The following is an 18380-nucleotide window of genomic DNA, read 5'->3' as shown; positions in this document are numbered from 1 at the left end:
AATCGTTTCAATGCCACCTTTTTTATTTTTGCCCTGGTTGTATACCACCTCTATGGTGTCATGAATTTAGTATTTTTCTTTAAATTTACTCATTTAAAAGTGTGATTAAAGGTACTCATTTAAGAAAACCAGTAAATGTAGCTCAAAAGGAAAATTTATATGAGCACAGTAAATAGAAAGCCAGTTATCACTTTCCTCAAACAGCAGGTAAGCATAAAATACCCCCAACCCCTCCATAAGCAATAATATAGTTATTACATGTTAACTGGATACTGTTGCCTGCAGGCTCTGAGCCTGAAGCCTGCTCTTTCTTTGTTATGGAAGGAAGTTAGCAAGTTTGGGAGATGTTAAAGACAGGTGGACAGCATGAGATGGACATTTTCTCCTGGGTGTAATTAGAAGGGTTGAAAGAGACTTGGAAAGAATAATTTTCTCATGTTGTGATTCCACACATATTTAGCATCTCATTCAAATTATAGGGTATTGTTTTATCATGTAGATTCATTTGTACAAATTCATAGCAATAGCTTCAGCATCAAGTTTGTTATAACTGATTTTGTTTTTCTCCAGGTCTTTCTTACAACCTTACCGAGGTTGAGATTGGGTGCTGCCTGAACAGTAAAGTTAAGAACCATTGACAGATATAGAAATGAGACTTGTGGTTGCCAAGTCTCGGGGGCAGGGTGGAGGAGTGATGAACTGGCAATAGCAGATGCAAACTATTATGTATAGAATGGATAAACGACCAGGTCCTACTGTAGAGCAGAGGGAACTACATTCAACATCCTATGATAAACCATAATGGAAAGAAATATTAAAAATGTATACCTATGCATAACTAAATCACTTTGCTGTACAGCAGAATTGAACATGACATTGTAAATCAAATACACTTCAATTTAAAAAAAAAGAACCACTGATAAATCACAAGTACCTTGGAGGTGTAACTGATCTCTGTGACCTTTGGCAAAGTACTTCACTTCCCTGGGCTTCAGTTTTCTTAGCTGTGAAATGCAAATGATGGTATCAGCCTCTAAGTATTGGTGTGAAAACTCATAAAACAGTAGTGTGTGTGAACCCCCCTCTGGAGCAGGAGAGGGGTCTGTCGCTGGTAGCTATGGTTGATCCCGTATGCCCCGAGAGAGCAGGATAGTACCTGTTTTATTCACTGGCACAGCACCGACGCCTGGCATCTGGCTGATGATCAGGAAATAGCCTCATGCTTGACCAGATTCAGAGGTGCAGAGGGCGGAGATGCAGTGCTCTGGAAAGCCTTCTTGCATTAGACAAGTGTCACTCAATGTAGAGATTGCCTTGTGGGGGCAGAATGGCCCTTGAGATTCCTGGGGCAGGGGCTGTGCTGGGCAGTCAATAGGAAGCGCTTCCACCTGTTTGTTACAAGGACAGTGCAAAGAAAAGACTTCAGATGTGTGACCACAGAATCACAAATCATCCGGACTAGGACCCAGAGGCCTCATTTTACAGAGGGGGAGACTGAGGCCTGGAGAGAGATGGTCACTTGTTTGACTGAGGTCACCCAGACTGTTGGAAGCAGGGTGGAAGAAGCAGCTCACATCTGTCTCCTGAGGTCCACCCGGCTCAGAGCTCTGTCCCTGACGTCCCGTCTTGTCCTTAAGCTGTTGCCACATAATGATGAGCTTGCTTGTCTGCATTCCCAGAACTTTGCAAAGCCTCTGGTCTCTTCTCTCCTCTGGGAGGAAACCCACATTCTCCACTGGCACCTGCAGAAAGCAAGGCATGCTGGGAGTCTCCACGAGTGCGTGTCATTCTGCTCAGCCCAGCTGTGGTCCAGGGGTGTCAGCGAGCTCCCACCAGAGGAATGGCCGGGCCAAGCTGTCTCCAGAAAAACACTGACTGTTGTCTTCCTGCCTGGGTCTCATTGTTGGACTTAAAAAATGTTTATTCTTTAATATCATGCAACATCTACTATGAATATGGAAAAGGAAAAAAGATGTCAGGAAGCTAAACAAGGTTTCAATTCCATGACCCAGAGATAACCACCGCTAATATGTTGGCTTTGCTGACAAAGGTCCATATAGTCAAAACTATGGTTTTTCCAGGAGTCATGTACGGATGTGAGAGTTGGATGAAAAAGAAGGCTGAGCACTGAAGAGCTGACGCTTCTGAATTGTGGTGTTGGCGAAGACTCTGAAGAGTCCCTTGGACTGCAAGGAGATCAAACCAGTCAATTCTAAAAGAAATCAACCCTGAATATTCATTGGAAGGACTGATTCTGAAGATGAAGCTCCAATATTTGGCCATCGGATGTAAAGAACTGACTCATTGGAAAAGACCCTGATACTGGGAAAGATTGAAGGCAGGAGGAGAAGGGGATGACAGAGGATGAGCTGGTGGGATGACATCACTGACTCAATGGACATGAGTTTGAGCAAACTCTGGGAGTTGGTGATGGACAGGGAAGCCTGGCGTGCTGCAGTCCATGGGGTCGCAAAGAGTTGGACACGACTTAGTGACTGATCAACAATGCACAGAGCTTTATATCTGCTTTTTCTCACTTATCATTATGTTATGACCATTTTCATATGTTACTACATATTTTTTCTTCCTTCCTAGAGCATCAATTTTATTCATGGATGTGAAGAAAATAATTTTTATATTAAAATTAACATGGGCATATTTTGAAGTGGAAGGCAAAATGTGCTAGAATTTTGTAACTAAGCCATGAGGCTTTGTGGCTTAACTTCTACCTTAGACCCTCAGAGCTCTTTGCATTCACTCTTTGCCATTTGGTGGGTAGGTCTGAGAAGTATCAGTCTACTATTTTTATATAATATTCACCAAGCATCATTTCGGAGAAGGCAATGGCACCCCACTCCAGTACTCTTGCCTGGAAAATCCCATGGACAGAGGAGCCTGGTAGGCGGCAGTCCATGGGGTCGCACAGAGTCGGACACGACTGAGCGACTTCACTTTAATTTTTCACTTTCATGCATTGGAGAAGGATATGGCAACCCACTCCAGTGTTCTTGCCTGGAGAATCCCAGGGACGGGAAAGCCTGGTGGGCTGCTGTCTATGGGGTCGCACAGAGTCGGACACGACTAAAGTGACTTAGCAGCAGCAAGCATCATTTACCTAATAAATATTTACATATTATATAAAAATATATGCTTAATCTATACTTATATATATATTTATATTATATATTTATATGCAATATACTCAATATGCCCTGGTGGCTTAGACATTAAAGAATCTTCCTGCAATGTAGGAGACCCAAGTTTGATCCCTGGGTTGGGAAGATCCCCTGGAAGAGGGATTGACTACCTACTGTAGTATTCTTGCCTGGAGAATTCCAATGGACAGAGGAACCTGGCAGGCTACAATCCACGGGGTGACAAAGAGTCAGACATGACTGAACGACTAACCCTTTCACTACTTTTTCAATACATATAAAAGAGTTTTGTTGAGATATAATTCATACACTACACAATTCACCCGAAGTGTTTATTTCCGTGATTTTTTTCAGTGTGTTCACAAAATTTTGAAACCATGACTATAGTCGATTCTAGAACACATTCATTGCCTCAAAAAGAAGCATACTATGCATTTGCTTTCATTTTCCATTTTACTCCGGTTCCTGACAACCACTAATCTACTTTCTGTCTCTAGATTTGCCTTTTGATTTCATATCAATGCAATCATTCACTACGCGGCCCTTTGTATCTGGTTTTCTCTCAGCATAATGCTTCCAAGCTTCATCCTCATTGTAGCAGGTATCAGTACTTCATTTCCTTTTTATGGCCGAACGATTGCTCTTTGTATGGAGAGACCACATTTTGTTTATTCTACTTTTTGGATGACAAGTGCTGCTGTGAATATTTGTGTCTAAATTTTTGTGTGGACATAACATTTTCATTTCTCTTGGATGCATACCTAGGAGTGGAATTGCTGGCTCCTATGGTAACCCTTCTCCCTGGAGAAGGAAATAACCCACTCCAGTATTCTTGCCTGGAAAATCCCATGGATGGAGCCTGGTAGGCTATAGTCCCTGGGGTCGCAAAGAATCGGATACAACTGAGCAACTTCACTTCTATAGTAACCCTGTTTCTCCTTTTCAGGACCTGAAGAATATTTCCCCAAAGCAGTTGCATCATTTTATGCTCCCATCAGCAGGGTGTGAAGGTTCCTTTTCCTCCACATCCTCTGCAACACTTATTAACAGCCACCCTAGTGGGTGTGAAGTGGTATTTCACTGTGGTTTTGGTTTGTGTTTACCTAATGACTAATGATGTTGATCATCTTCTTCTGTGCTTATTGGCCATTTCTATGCCTTCTTTGGAGACATGTCTATTTAAATAACTTGCCCATCTTTAAATTAGGTGATTTGTCCTTTTATATTGAGTTATAAAAGTTCTTTTAATATTCTAGATACAAGTCTCTTATCAGATACATGATTTGCAAATATTTTCTTCCATTCTGTAGGCTGTCTTCACTTTCTTGATGCTATCCTTTGAAGAACAAAAGTTTTTAAATTTTTATGAAGCTTTGAGAATATTTTCTAGACATGATTGTATTTGATTTAATGTTTCATATGAGTATGCTACAATTTGTTTAACTAACGCTGACTGTTGAAGTCTCGCATTGCTGGTGTCCATGTCCATCAGGTTGGTGACGCCATCCAACCATCTCGTCCTCTCTTGTCCCTTCTCTTTGAAGGAAGGAGGAGAAGGGCATGACAGAGGATGAGATGGTTGGATGGCATCACCAACTCAATGGACATGAGTTTGAGCAAGCTCTGGGAGTTGGTGATGGACTGGCAGGGAAGCTTGGCGTGCTGTAGTTCATGGGGTCACGAAGAGTCAGACACCACTGAGCGACTGAACTGAACACTGACTGCCGAAGTCTTGCATTGTTTCCCGTTTCTTCGCCATTCTTAATCACGTTTAGCTGTATGTGTCTGGAAAAAGAGTCTCCGAGCACAATGCTGATGCACTTCTTAGGACAAAGCCCTGGAAGGGCAACTACTCTGCCTAAGAATAAGAATGCTCATACGCCTCTTACCAGATTGCTTTCCAAAAAAGTCATGGAACCCAGGTACCTTTCTCTGCTCACCGCTCATCCCTATGGTGCATGTCAGTGCCCAGTCAATGCGTCCTCTGGTAATATTATTTACAAAGTAAACTTCTTTAGTGAATTCACTGAATTTTAAGATGTGTGTTTTTTTAGGTGGTCTGAGGAAAAAAATGTTGAGGTTGATCAGAGGCAGGTAAGAAATGGCTAATGAGATTCCCAGACTGTCTTTCAAGCGATGCAGTTTCACTACTTTTGTTGTACAGACCACACCTGTCTGGGACGAGAAAGCATCTTCTTTGTGAAGTTCTTTGGAAAGGCCGCTTCAGTGCTGGGAGCAAGACATGCCAGCTCTGAGGACACTTTGCTGGCCGGCGGTGGGCACCCTTCATTGCCACTCATTGCACATTCTTCTTTGCATCATTATTAATGTACTTCTCCCTTCCTGGAGTCAGAAAAAGAATCCGTTCAAGTTAGTCCCAAGTTCCAGTTTGGTGGGGTTTGACCACCCAGGGAATCTGATTATCAGGCAGTTTGGCAGCCTGTGGTTTTGAACAGTCTTTCAATGATTGATTCATCCAGCAAACACTTCTTGAGCACCTGTCGTGCCCAGCTCTCGTACTAGACATTAGGGACAGAGCTATGCATCAGACTTGAGATCTCGTTTATAACCATTCGAAGTTCTGGAACTCTTTCAAAAATCTGATGAAAATGTTGGACCCTGTTCCCCCCCAAAAAACCTGTGCACCTACACACAAGATGTTACGTATTAATGGCCTCCTCAGAGACCATCAGTGGATTTCCTGGCAGGGGTGGGGGGTGCAGGGCATGGAGCCCAAATTCAGAGTCATAGTCATATTCCAGTAAATGAGAGAAAAAAAATGATGCCGTGTCATATCTGTGTCATTATCATTACGTAACACCTTGAAGCCTGAGTCCTGAACAAGCCTCTCCTTCCTCATACAGCAGGATTTTGTAGCCTTGGCCATCTGAACACTGGCTCCTAGGTGCTGTGCTGGGGCTGTTTGAGGTGCTGCAGTTTAGCAGAAAGTTAGACAGACATGGTCCTGGGTTTCATGGAGCCTGCAGGCCGGGGAGGAACTTCTGTCCTCCCCTGACCTGGGCTACCCTGGGGATGTCTGCTGAACCTCAGCGGGGTGTTTGTCGTCCGGCTGTCACTGATAGTGTGTCAGGAAGAAACAGGAGTGACAGAGCTGAGGACAGGACACGCAGGGGGCAGTGGTGTCAGGATGTTTGGCCATCATTACGTGTGATGACCTCCAGTCAAGGCAGGGGCTGCCGATTGCTGAGTCCAGCCAGGTTCTTTTAGGTGATGTCAGAGCCCATGTAGGGTTTTGGGAACCACCGTGCCTCAAATAGTGGAAATCGAAGCCTTTTATCTGTGGGCATGAAACAAAGCCAAGAAGCGTGGCCAGCAGGGTCCTCCGGATCGGGGAGGTCTGCCAGCTACTTTGTGTGCAGGCTTCGAACCACACCACCACACCACCCAACTCCTATTAAACTGATGAGGAATGGCAGATCCTCCTGCCTGCCTCCCAAAGGAGCGAAGGCAATCGGACGTGGGAAGACATCTTTCTGGGGTAAATAAGTCATGGGTTTCCTTTGCTGAATTCCAGATGAGCTCTTGGGCCCCCTTTCTTTCACCCCAACATCACACAAAAGGAGCACAGAAGATCTCTGAAGCAGGAGGCAGGCAACTGCTTCAGAACAGGCAATAGAGCAACACAGAGAGAAATCTTAGTTACGAAGCCTTGATGTCCCGGTGTCCTAGAGTGGGACTGTCTGAGAGACAGGCGAATCCAGGAAAATAAAGGAGGGTGCTGACTTAGACCTGGGCCAGTTCCCCAAATGCTCATGGTCTTGTGATTGTGTTCTTCTCATGGGCCGCAGGTTTTGAGCAACCAATGAAAGCTATGGACCCTCTCCCATACATTATTACTGTGAATAACTTGATGAGGTTTTTGGGTCATGGAAACCCAACCATCGGTTGCTAGGTGATTCCTGGAAAGCAAATCTTATGTACGGTCCACTGAGGGAGATGAAATGTACATGTATGGTAATTATTGCTATTAAAGAAGGGAAGAATGATACAAATCAGGCAAACTTTTTCTGAAAGGGTAAGATAGTAAATACTGTAGCCTTTGTGACCCATTCAATATCTTGCTGCAACTGCTCAACCCTGTGGCTGTAGCATTAAAGCAGCCAGAGATGATTCATAAATGAATGGGCATGGGTGTGTTCCAATAAAACTTTATTTACAAAAATAGGCAGTGGCCATATTTGGCTATGGGTTATAGTTTTCTGACTTCTGATAATAATGACAGCCAGTGTTTAGGAACACTCACCATAAGCCAAAATCTGAGTATGTTTTATTATATTATTGTTGTTGTTCAGTCGCTCAGGTGTGTCCAACTCAGCCACCCCACAGACTGCAGCACGCCAAGCTTCCCTGTCCTTCATCATCTCCCGAAGTTTGCTCAAAGTCATGTCCATTGAGTCAGTGATGCCATCCAACCATCTCTTCCTCTGCCACCCCCTTCTCCTCCTTCCCTCAATCTCTCCCATCATCAATAATAGAATAAATTATGGGGCTATTATCATCCCTATTTTACAGATGAGAAACCGGTGTTGTAAGTTGCCCAAGGTCACTTGGCTGATAATTGATGGAGCTAGACTCTGATTTTATCGCTTTGTTCCTAAGATATGATCACACAATTTTTTTATGAAGGATAAGAAGAAGGAGATGATGTTAAGAGTAGTAATAATAATAAAAATTTACTGCGAGTCTGCTATGTGTCAGGTGCTATGCTAACTTTATTTGGGTTAAAGTAAGTCATCCCTACCACAACTCTCTGTCACCATTATTACCTCTGAGAGGGAACTGAGCCACAGAGAGGTCAAACCACTAGCTTTAGGTCGCACAGCTCATAAGTGGGAGGGCAGGATTCACATTCAGGCTATGCTCTCAGTCTTCAGCTGCTGTCTTGAAGCCCTCAGCCTGCAGGAATACCCTCTTTCTCATCTGCGAGGATGTGGGCTCTGACCAATTAGGAGGCAGCTCTGAGTCAAGATTCTGGGTCCCACAGCCACCCTCCTCCCCCGACCGCCACCCACTAGCCTGTTGCTACCACTTTAGTTCTTGGATCAGAGGTGTTCTTTGGAGAGGGTCCAGGGTAGCTGGCTTTTCCCAACTGGCCAGGAAGTATTTTGATATTTACAGATCCAGTTCAGTCATCCAGCTGTGTTCCTACAAGGTGAGCTGTGTGAAGATGCATGCCTCGGCGGGAATATGTGGATGCACACAGAGCAGGAAGCCCGAGTGGTAAGCAGCAACGTCAGGGGCATCTGGGTGCCCGGAGGCCATGCCAGCTGAAGCGGACTGCGGCCTGGGGCTCTGACCGTTCCCAGGACCCTCACCCCTCCCTTAGAGGCAGCAGACTGAGTTCTGGGCTTGTTTCTGAGTCAGAGGCCTCTGCAGGAAAATAAACTTTCTGTCCTAAGAGGAGGAGGGAACAGCTCACTTTTTAAAAATAGGAGAGGCAGCCCCGTTGCTATGACGAATTTCTCATGTTTCTCCGTGTTTTTAAAAAATTTTTATTTTTTTTTTGACCCACATAAAAAGGTACATACAGCCTTCCTGTAAAATTACATGAAAAAATCTTCATCTTATGCCCAGTTCGAGTAAGATTCAAGGGGCTATGGGCCAAGAGAGCTTGTGTTTAGGCCTTTGAAGGTTCTTGGATCTTTGACATTTTGGGGACCCACCCCACACCACTGCTAACCTCAACATGTCCCTACAGATACCATTACACATATGTGTTTTTAATAAAAAAAAAATACCCGAAAAGATGTTAAAAAAGTAATTCATATATATGGAGCTTAGGAAGAATAAATTAATTTTTGTGTTCTTGTGATCTGTGCTTTTCTATTTCTAAACACAAGTGTGGTTGGATAGCAGTTGACTCACCAATGTATTATAGACATTGAATCAGACACATTAATTTTGAGTTTGCACTTGTCTTTTGATGTTCTGGGGTCAATCTGCTTGTGAGTTCAGGTTTCAGATATCTCTGTAGGCCCTGGTCAAGTTTTTAGATCTCAGTTTCTGGGCCTCTAAGGTGGGACCACCGAGGTAGGTGCCAGAAGCAACTCTGAGGCCTCAGTTTTCCCATATGCAAAATGGGTGTGTTTCAGGAAAAGAAGTGCAGAGAGATAGAGGGAAAGAATGATAAAGCAAATTGGGCAAAATATAAATAATTGGAGACCCTGGGTGAAGGTTTTAGGGAGTTCCAACTTTCCTGCATTTTAAAATGATACCTTGAGCATACGTTCAGAACAGACAAAAACTGTAGCCCCCAAACATACATGCACCCAATGTTCCAACGTCCACTGCAGTGCTATGTACAATAGCTAAGTCAGGGAAGCAACCTGAATGTCCATCGACAGATGAATGGATTAAGAAGACGTGGCGTATTTATACAACGGAATGTTACTCAGCAATAGAAAGAAGGAAACAATGCGATTTGCAGCAACACGGATGGACCTAGAGATTGTCATAGTAAGTGAAGCAGGTCAGGAAGAGATAGACAAACACCCTATGATATCCCTTATATATTGAATGCAAAACGTGACACAAACGAACTTCTCTACGAAATAGAAACAGACTCACAAACATAGAAAACAGACTTGTGGTTACCAAGGGTGAGAGGTTTGGGGGCGAGATGGATTGGGAGTTTGCGATTAGCAGGTTCGAACTATTATACAGAGAATGGATAAGGAGCAAGGCCCTACTGTATAGCACAGGGAACCATGTTTAATATCCTGCAATAAGCCATAGTGAAAAGAAATATATATATATATATATATATATATATATCTTACTAAATCACTGTCGTTCCACAGAAATTAACACAACTTACTTCAATAAAATAAAGGGGACTTCCCTAGTGGTCCAGGGGCTAGGACTCTTCTCCTAATGCAGGGGGCCTGGGTTTGATCCCTGGTCAGGGAACTAAATCCCACCTGTCTCAACTACAGAGTTCACATACGGTAACAAAGATCCTGCATGCCACAATTAAGACTCAGCGCAGCCAAGTAAATAAATACATACATTTTTTAAATGAAAAAAGAAAGGGAGAGAGATGAAGCCTAATCCGCCATCTTGTAACAACAGTTTCTATGGGAATAAACAGAGTGTCTTTTCAGGCCGTGAAGGGTATCACATCTCTCAGCTACTAGTATTTCTAGATCAGGCCTTGGATTTCAGAATCCTATTTAAAAAAAAAAAGCAAAAGTTAAAAACCTCAACAAAAGCCTTTTCACTCCAAGGAAGGGAAAAAACTAAACTTTTCTGCCATGTTCAGAATGGTGGCCCAAGACTATAGCTTCTGACGGGGGCAGGGGCAGCTCGACTGCCTGTTTCTCACCGGAGGGGTGGGGGGCGCCCCGGGCGGGGCTGTGGGTGCCCCGACTTCCACCTCGAATCTGAGGCCTGGCCGGCTGGGAGCCCTGGTCCTCGCTCAGCCTCCCTGATGTGGCTCCCAGCTGATAACACCTGAAGCTCATTAAAGCTTGGCTTTGGAGGCCTGGGGCCTGGGACCGCGCCGGGCCTGTAGTAGCAGCGCCTGAAGAAGGAGGAAGAGGCAATTTCCCTAAATCCGTCCAGAGGCCAGGGTCTCCCAGCTCCTCTTCCAGGCTCCCCCCAGCCCCACCCCAGTGTGCTCCGTCTTCCTGGAAGGCTGCTTCTTCCCCCGACTCCTTCTCCCACCCTCCTCCACTTCCTGCCCTCTGCTCAGCCCCTCCTCCCTCCCTCAGCCTCTGCAGATGAGCAAACTGAGCTTCAGAGAGGTGAAAGGACTTGCCCACCCAGCTCCCAGTGGTGGAGACAGGGATTTCATCATATCGGGCTAAGTCGCTTTAGTCGTGTCCGACTCTGTGCGACCCCGTGGACTGTAGCCTGCCAGGCTCCTCTGTCTGTGGGATTCTCCAGGCAAGACTACTGGAGTGGGTGGTCATGCCCTCCTCCAAGGGGGTCTTCCCCACCCAGGGATCGAACCAGTGTCTCTTACCTCTCCTGCATTGGCAGGCGGGTTCTTTACCATTAGCGCCACCTGGGAAGCCCATCATCAGATTGGGTCTGTCTAATCCCAAGGCCTCTGTTCTTAACCACAATTCTGTGGATGGAGAAGGTGACAAGTCCTGGGAGCCAGAATGCGTTCTTACTGGAAATGTTTGAGTCAGTGGTTTTTAAACTTGAGCCAGCCTCAGCATCCCCTGGTAGCTTGTTAAGAGCCTGCATTTCAAACAAGTTCCCAGGTAAGGCTGCAGCTGCTGGTCCAGAATCCACTCTTTGAGAACCACTGGTTTCAGTGACAAAGCTTTAGATGGTGATGTACGGGGTCCCCCTCACGTGATGGAAACGTCCTCTCCTTTGGACCAGCGGCTGCTGTTCTACTGCTAACTGGTGGGCGACCTTGGGCCAGTGCCTTGCTGTCTCTGGATCCCGTGTCCCCCATCTGTACAGTAAAGATTTGGATGAGCAAGCCTGGTAGAGGGCAGAGGAGAGAAGTTTGGAGTCAGGCTGGGTCTGACTTCTGACTCTAAAAAGCTGTGTGACCTTGGGCAAGTGACTTAACCTCTCTGTGCTTCCAACTATTATCTATGATGTGAAATCATTAAACCACATCGTTTCTAAGTGTAAATATCAGTGAATTAAGGGCTGAGAATGGTGGGGAGAGAAGGTGAGGTTCTCAGCCTGGTCAGATGGTGAAGGACATTCTTCCATACCAGCCCAAGCTTTTGGAGGCCTGAGAAGAGGCAGGTGTCCCTTCTTCCTGCCCTCTCCCTCCTTTGCTCCCTCCCCATTCCTTCTTTTTTCTCTCCCGTCTGTCTTTCTTTCCTATGCCTCCTCCCTCCCTTTTTCTCTCTGGTATCTTTTCCCTTTCCCTCCCCCCCACCCCCACGCTCCCTTTCTCTTTACCTTTTTTCACAGGTTATTTCCAGCATCAGCTTCTAATTAGACGGAGTCAGTCCTGTCTCTGTCGGTGTGACCTGGGTGCCCTTGGCATAAAGACTTTCCCTCCGTGGGCCTAGAATCCTCATCTGTAAAATGGGTGTGCATCACCCCCTGCAGCGTTGTTGGAGGTTCCCGACTTAGCCCGGAGGCAGCACCCGGCACAGCGGGCCCTTCAGTTAGTTCTTTAGCTTGGAGGCTAAGGGTGGGGCTCTGGAGCCAGGTGACCTGGCTGGAAGCCCAGCTTTGCCACCTACTAGCTGTGTGGCCTTGGGCAAGTGACTTGACCTCTCTGTGTCCCAATTTTCTCATTGGGAAATGGGGGCAGGAATAGTGCTCACTTCGGTCCTTCATGAGGCTTAAGTAGCAGGTGCCTAGCACGCTGCCTGGCTGTCAGCTCTTCTAATTGTTCACGGCTGATGGTGATGTTGCAGGGCACCGTGCTAAGTTCTGGGAATGGAACAGGGGATGAAGCACAGACCCATCCCCAAGAAAGTCCCAGTGCGAGTGACAGACCTACTCTCACAAGCGAGAACAACACTGCATCAGTGCTGTCCTGGGGGGGGCCCAGAGCAGCCCCCCAAGGGGCAGGGATGTCTTCCAGGAGGTGGCCCCAAGCTGAGACATGAAGAGGGAGCGGGCGACTCAATAATAAACATGCTCATAGGAATTTTGTATAATAAAGTAATTGGACAAGTGTGCAATGGTGTGTTAAAACAACCTAATCACCCAGTTCCAAATACTGTAATAGTTGGATAAACTATGGTACACTGAATGAATGGAATCATTAGCAGCTCTTAAAATATGGTAAGGAATATAAAGGTAAGCACAAATATGTATAATCATTAAATGCAAAAGCAGGTTGCAATATGGTACATAGAGATTGACTGAGTCACTTTACATTTATATAAAAAAATGTGTGTGTGTTCAAACCAACGTTTTAAAGATACTTATCTCTGGGGAACTGGGTTTAGGATGAAAAGAGAATTTATATTTAAACAACATGAGGTCTGAATGTAGTTAAAAGTTTGATGTCATTTGTTAGCTTTCTAGAAATGGTACATGAATCTACATTCAATGATAGATCAGGTTTTTGCTTCCCAAAGGAAGAGAGTTCCAGAAAAACATCTATTTCTGCTTTATTGACTATGCCAAAGCCTTTGACTGTGTGGATCACAACAAACTGTGGAAAATTCTGAAAGAGATGGGAATATCAGACCACCTGACCTGCCTCTTGAGAAACCTATATGCAGGTCAGGAAGCAACAGTTAGAACTGGACATGGAACAACAGACTGGTTCCAAATAGGAAAAGGAGGACGTCAAGGCTGTATACTGTCACCCTGCTTATTTAACTTCTATGCAGAGTACATCATGAGAAACGCTGGGCTGGAAGAAGCACAAGCTGGAATCAAGATTGCCAGATATGCAGATGACACCACCCTTATAGCAGAAAGTGAAGAGGAACTAAAAAGCCTCTTGATGAAAGTGAAAGAGGAGAGTGAAAAAGTTGGCTTAAAGCTCAACATTCAGAAAATGAAGATCATGGCATCTGGTCCCATCACTTCATGGGAAATAGATGGTGAAACAATGGAAACAGTGTCAGACTTCACTTTTTTGGGCTCCAAAATCACTGCAGATGGTGATTGCAGCCACGAAATTAAAAGACACTTACTCCTTGGAAGGAAAGTTATGACCAACCTAGATAGCATATTCAAAAGCAGAGACATTACTTTGCCAACAAAGGTCCATTTAGTCAAGGCTATGGTTCTTCCAGTGGTCATATATGGATGTGAGAGTTGGACTGTGAAGAAAGCTGAGCGCCAAAGAATTGATGCTTTTGAACTGTGGTGTTGGATAAGACTCTTGAGAGTCCCTTGGACTGCAAGGCCATCCAACCAGTCCATCCTAAAGGAGATGAGTCCTGGGTGTTCTTTGGAAGGACTGATGCTGAAGCTGAAACTCCAATATTTTGGCCACCTCATGCGAAGAGTTGATTCATTAGAAAAGACTCTGATGCTGGGAGGGATTGGGGTCAGGAGGAGGAGGGGACGACAGAGGATGAGATGGCTGGATGGCATCACTGACTCGATGGACATGAGTTTGGGTGAACTCCGGGAGTTAGTGATGGACAGGGAGGCCTGGCGTGCTGCAATTCATGGGTCACAAAGAGTTGGACAGGAGTGAGCGACTGAACTGAACTGAACATTTACTAAAGGACTTCCCCTGGTGGCTTAGTGGTAAAGAATCCGCCTGCTGAGGCAGGAGATGCTGGTTTGATCCCTGGGTCAGGAAGATCCACTGGAGGAGGAAATGGCAACCCACTCCCATATTCTCGCCTAGAAAATTCCAAGGACAGAGGAGCCTGGTGAGCTACAGTCCATGGGGTTGCACACAGTCAGACCCAACTTAGCAAGTCAACCACGACAACAACATTTGCTAAAATCCAATATTACAGGACATTTAAATTTTTGTTCATTAGATGCTGCAAAAAACCTCATTGCTATTTTAATTTACCAAAAAAAAAAAAAGGAAACACAAGGTTGTGAGGCCACAGATAGGGGCAGGAAGCAGGAAGGGCATCCAGGTGGAAGGAACCGCATGCACAAAGGCCTGGGGTGGGGGTGACGGGCAGCGGGACGTCAGGCAGCCACGCTCGTGCGTAGTCTGTCTGGAGCTCCGGAGGCTCTTGCTGAGAGCAGACGCGCTTCCCACAGCTGCCCCGGGGCCTGCATGTGCTCCTGGTTTGTGCTCAGACGGTGGGCAGCGCTCCCAGCTCCCAGAGGGGCGGGTCGTCCCGGGCAGACCTCGCCACCAGCCGCAGCCCGCCCGCCACCGGCAGCCTCCCCAGAAGGCCCCCACTCCGGGCAGCTGGCCTCCCCCGCCCTTGGTCAGCCCCGCTTCCTGCCCCTCCCTCTCTCCTCCCTCCAGCTGTTTCTCTGGCAGAGTCCTGTCCCATTCAGCCCCCAGTGAGCAAAGAGGGCAGGACAGACCAGGGGTCTCCCTGGGAGCCTCCGGGGGATGAGGATGTTCTGGGGGTGCCGTGCTCTGGGGTCTCTGGGGGGCCCATGAATGAGGGGGTGAACTGCTTTCTTGGGCGAACGCCCCAGGCAAAGAACGGTGTGACTTCGAGAAAGAAGTTGGGGAACACGCGTCTCCTGCACAACCTTGAGTGACCTGAAGTCACAGGACCCTGGGAAGACCTGGGTGAGACCAGCCACAAAGGTATCCAGCTCGGCTCTGACATTAATTGCCCAGAGGGGTCGGGTTGCAGGGGTGGGGGGCGTGGGAAACAGTAATAGAGAAGTTCTTTGGCTCTTGGTAAAATGTAATTTTTGTCAAAATGGAAATAGCTCTATTATGATTTTCAGATTTCCAAAGTAATGCATGCCAATTGGAAAAACCCAGCGAGGTCACCATAGTTATAAAAAGCAGCGAACTCTGTGTTTCTCTTCTGTTAATGCTCACGACAACCCTACAAGGGAGGCACTTTCATTGTCCACATCTTACAGGTGAAGAAACTGAGACTCAGATTGGGGGAGGCACCAGCTCAACGCTGTGGAGTCGGGTGGCGGGGTGCAGAGCTGAAAGTCTGTATAACCCACCTTCTTAGCTGCTGGAATGTCCTACCTCTCAGCTACAGAGAAGAAAGAGGGGTTCTTAACCCAGAGGTGAACCTTCAGGTGCCTCTCTGTATCACTCACTGACTCACTGACCAACCTGTGATGTTTGTGGAGTGCCTACAATGTAGCAGCCACATGGGAGCATCTAAATGTGGACACACACCCGCTTTTCTGACATCTTGTGTGGTACCCTGGAGTGAAAGTGTTAGTCGCCCAGTCGTACTCTTTGCGATCCCATGGACCGTAGCCCCACAGTCTCCTCTGTCCAAGGAATTCTCCAGGCAAGAATACTCGAGTGGGTAGCCATTCCTTTCTCCAGGGGGTCTTCCCAACCCAGGGATCAAACTTGGGTCTCCTGCATTACAGGCAGATTCTTTACGGTCTGCGCCATCAGGGAAGTCCATGTTTGGTACCCTACCTTGTCCTTAACCACGGATCATGAACCTTCATCTGTATTATCTATGTTCCTCCAATATGCATTTTAAAGGCTGCATGGAGAAGCTGGCTTGGGATTTATTAATCATCCCTCCACGTGGTTGCTTCCTTTTTTTTGTTTTCATTATTATAAACAGAGCCGCAGCGGCTGCCCCTAGTACATCGTCTTTGCCTGTGTGTCCTGTGGACAGCTTTCCCAAGGTGAAAATTGTGTGGTTTTAAGGCCTTCGAGGCTTTTAGCCACATTGCCCTAGAAGGTTGACCTGGCACAATATTGGGGTGTGATATTCTCACAGCCTCATCTACACTGGTTGTCACCTGTCTCCTAAAATTTCCCTGATGGGAAAGGTGAGAATAGCATCTGGCTGCTTGAGTTTTCATTTGTTCATTCATGCTGAGTATCCTCTACAATCTTGTTATTCACTTTTGTGACTATCCTGTTCAAGTCCATCCCCATTTTTTTTTTTTTTCCTCTTGCTGGCATGTTTGTCTTTTTTCTCATTGATGTTTAGGAGTTCTTTGTATATGAAGGATATGAATCCTTCGCCACTGCTATCTACTGAAAATTCCAGTGCCCCCTCTGCTTTCAGATGAGCATGTTTTAAGTAGGTGAGCCATTTGGAGCAGCGTTTGGCAAAATTACAGGCAAATAGCACATCATTATACTCAAGTACCTGCTACTTGATGTCAGTCTGATCACTCGGACCTATGTAGTTCAGAGAGGCCAGAGGACAAGTGGCCAAGTCTCAGGTCTGTCTTCTCTCTCTGTTCAAGTGCCTGGCTCCCAGCTTCCTTTTTGCCACCCCCAACCTCCTCTTCAAGATCAATCTTCCCTGTGGTTCTTGCTGTCAATTTAGAGTGAGTTGAATTAGACTCAGGACTTCTCAAAGGGCCATCCTGGGACCATGAGCATCAGTTTTTTTTGAGTTAGAATCCCTGAGGAGTGTGGGAGTCTGCATTTTGAACCAGCACCCCTGACAATCTTGAGAACCACTGAGCTGGAATCCTTGAACATCCCCTTTGCCCAGGTTTCTGGGTTCTTTGCTGCACACTGAGCTTCTTTTTTTCGTTCCTAAGCAAATATCTATGCACTTCTGTGAGTCTACATTTCCTATGTCAGCAGTTAAAGCCAGGAGGCAATGGTGGAGAAGAAGCGAAACTCAGTCTCATACCACAGAAAGTCAGATCACGTTAGCAGTCATCCAGCCTGCGGGCTTTGACATTATTTTAAGCCGCAGAACGCTTTCCTCTGATGAAAATACATGGAGAAGTGCACTTTAAAGACAGATAGAAGTGATGTTGTTCTAGTGGAGGACTTAGCTCACTGAACCTCCCTGTCACTGCTGAAGGGCCTTTAGGAACCTTCATGGCTCTGGGGGGCAGATTGAAAACTAGAAAATCTACTCCAGATTGTTAAGACACCAACGTTTTTAACCATTGTTGAATGTGCTACGTGACCTTAGGCAAGCTACGCCCATTCTCTGGCCCTAAGCATCTTATTTGAAAATAAGGAGGTTGAATGTTGTGTTAGTCAGGGTCGCAGTCGCAGTGACAACAGACCCGACGTGTACAATGGCCCAAAGCAAACAGGCGTGTGTCATCAGTCAGGCGTTGGTGGGTGGAGCCTGGGCCTCTTCCACAGTGATTCAGCGTGCCATCGCACCTGGCTGCTATCCCTTAGACATCATCCCCGAGGAAAGAGTGCATGGGGGAGGGATGTTGGCTTCTTAACTGTTTCCTGCCACACGCAGGAACTGGCCGTGGAACCAATCTAGTTGCAAAGGAGGCTGTGAGATACAGCTCGTGGCTAAGCTGGTTCTTTCCCACCTACAGCTGTGTACTGTGGAAGGGAGAACGAGTTTCTGTGGACGGCTCACTGCCTCCCCCACAAATACGGTGACCTCTTGGGTCCCTTCCAGTCTCTGGTTCTAAATTCTGAATTTTTGTTAGTTGATCTTAGAGTTAATGCAGTGATGTTGGGCCCACAAATACTTTCCTATCCTCAAGATAATCCCCATCAAATACACCGAGTAAATGTCCACATTCCAGGCCCCTAAACATGGACTTTCCTGGAACATGGGCAACTGCCGTTCTCTTTCACTCCTGGAAAAAGGAAACAAAAATAACAATGTTATTGAGCTAAGCACTTTTACTGAACCAAAGGTTTTTGTATCCACTATCCCGTTAAACCTCTTTACAACCCTCATGGAGAAGCTTCATGATTAGCATTCCCATTTA

The 18380-nt window shown here is 46.2% G+C and overlaps 1 protein-coding gene across 4 annotated transcripts in view; it reads left to right on the top strand.

The window, feature by feature from the left end:
* The first annotated feature begins 14628 nt into the window (after window positions 1-14628).
* CMKLR1 (chemerin chemokine-like receptor 1) overlaps window positions 14629-18380 on the top strand; it is a 79205-nt gene continuing 75453 nt past the window's right edge. Inside the window, exon 1 of one of the 4 annotated variants that reach the window (XR_006545485.2) lies at window positions 14629-15309. The gene's annotated coding sequence lies outside the window, so the exon portion shown is untranslated. The remainder of the gene's footprint in view (window positions 15310-18380) is intronic. The other 3 variants (XR_006545484.2, XM_006045043.4, XM_006045042.4) reach the window with 3 other exon arrangements.

Source organism: Bubalus bubalis, chromosome 17 (genome assembly GCF_019923935.1).
Source record: "Bubalus bubalis isolate 160015118507 breed Murrah chromosome 17, NDDB_SH_1, whole genome shotgun sequence".
NCBI classification, from domain to species: domain Eukaryota; kingdom Metazoa; phylum Chordata; class Mammalia; order Artiodactyla; family Bovidae; genus Bubalus; species Bubalus bubalis.
Note: the sequence above shows the minus strand (reverse complement) of the source record. Positions and strands in the feature narration are given on the sequence as shown.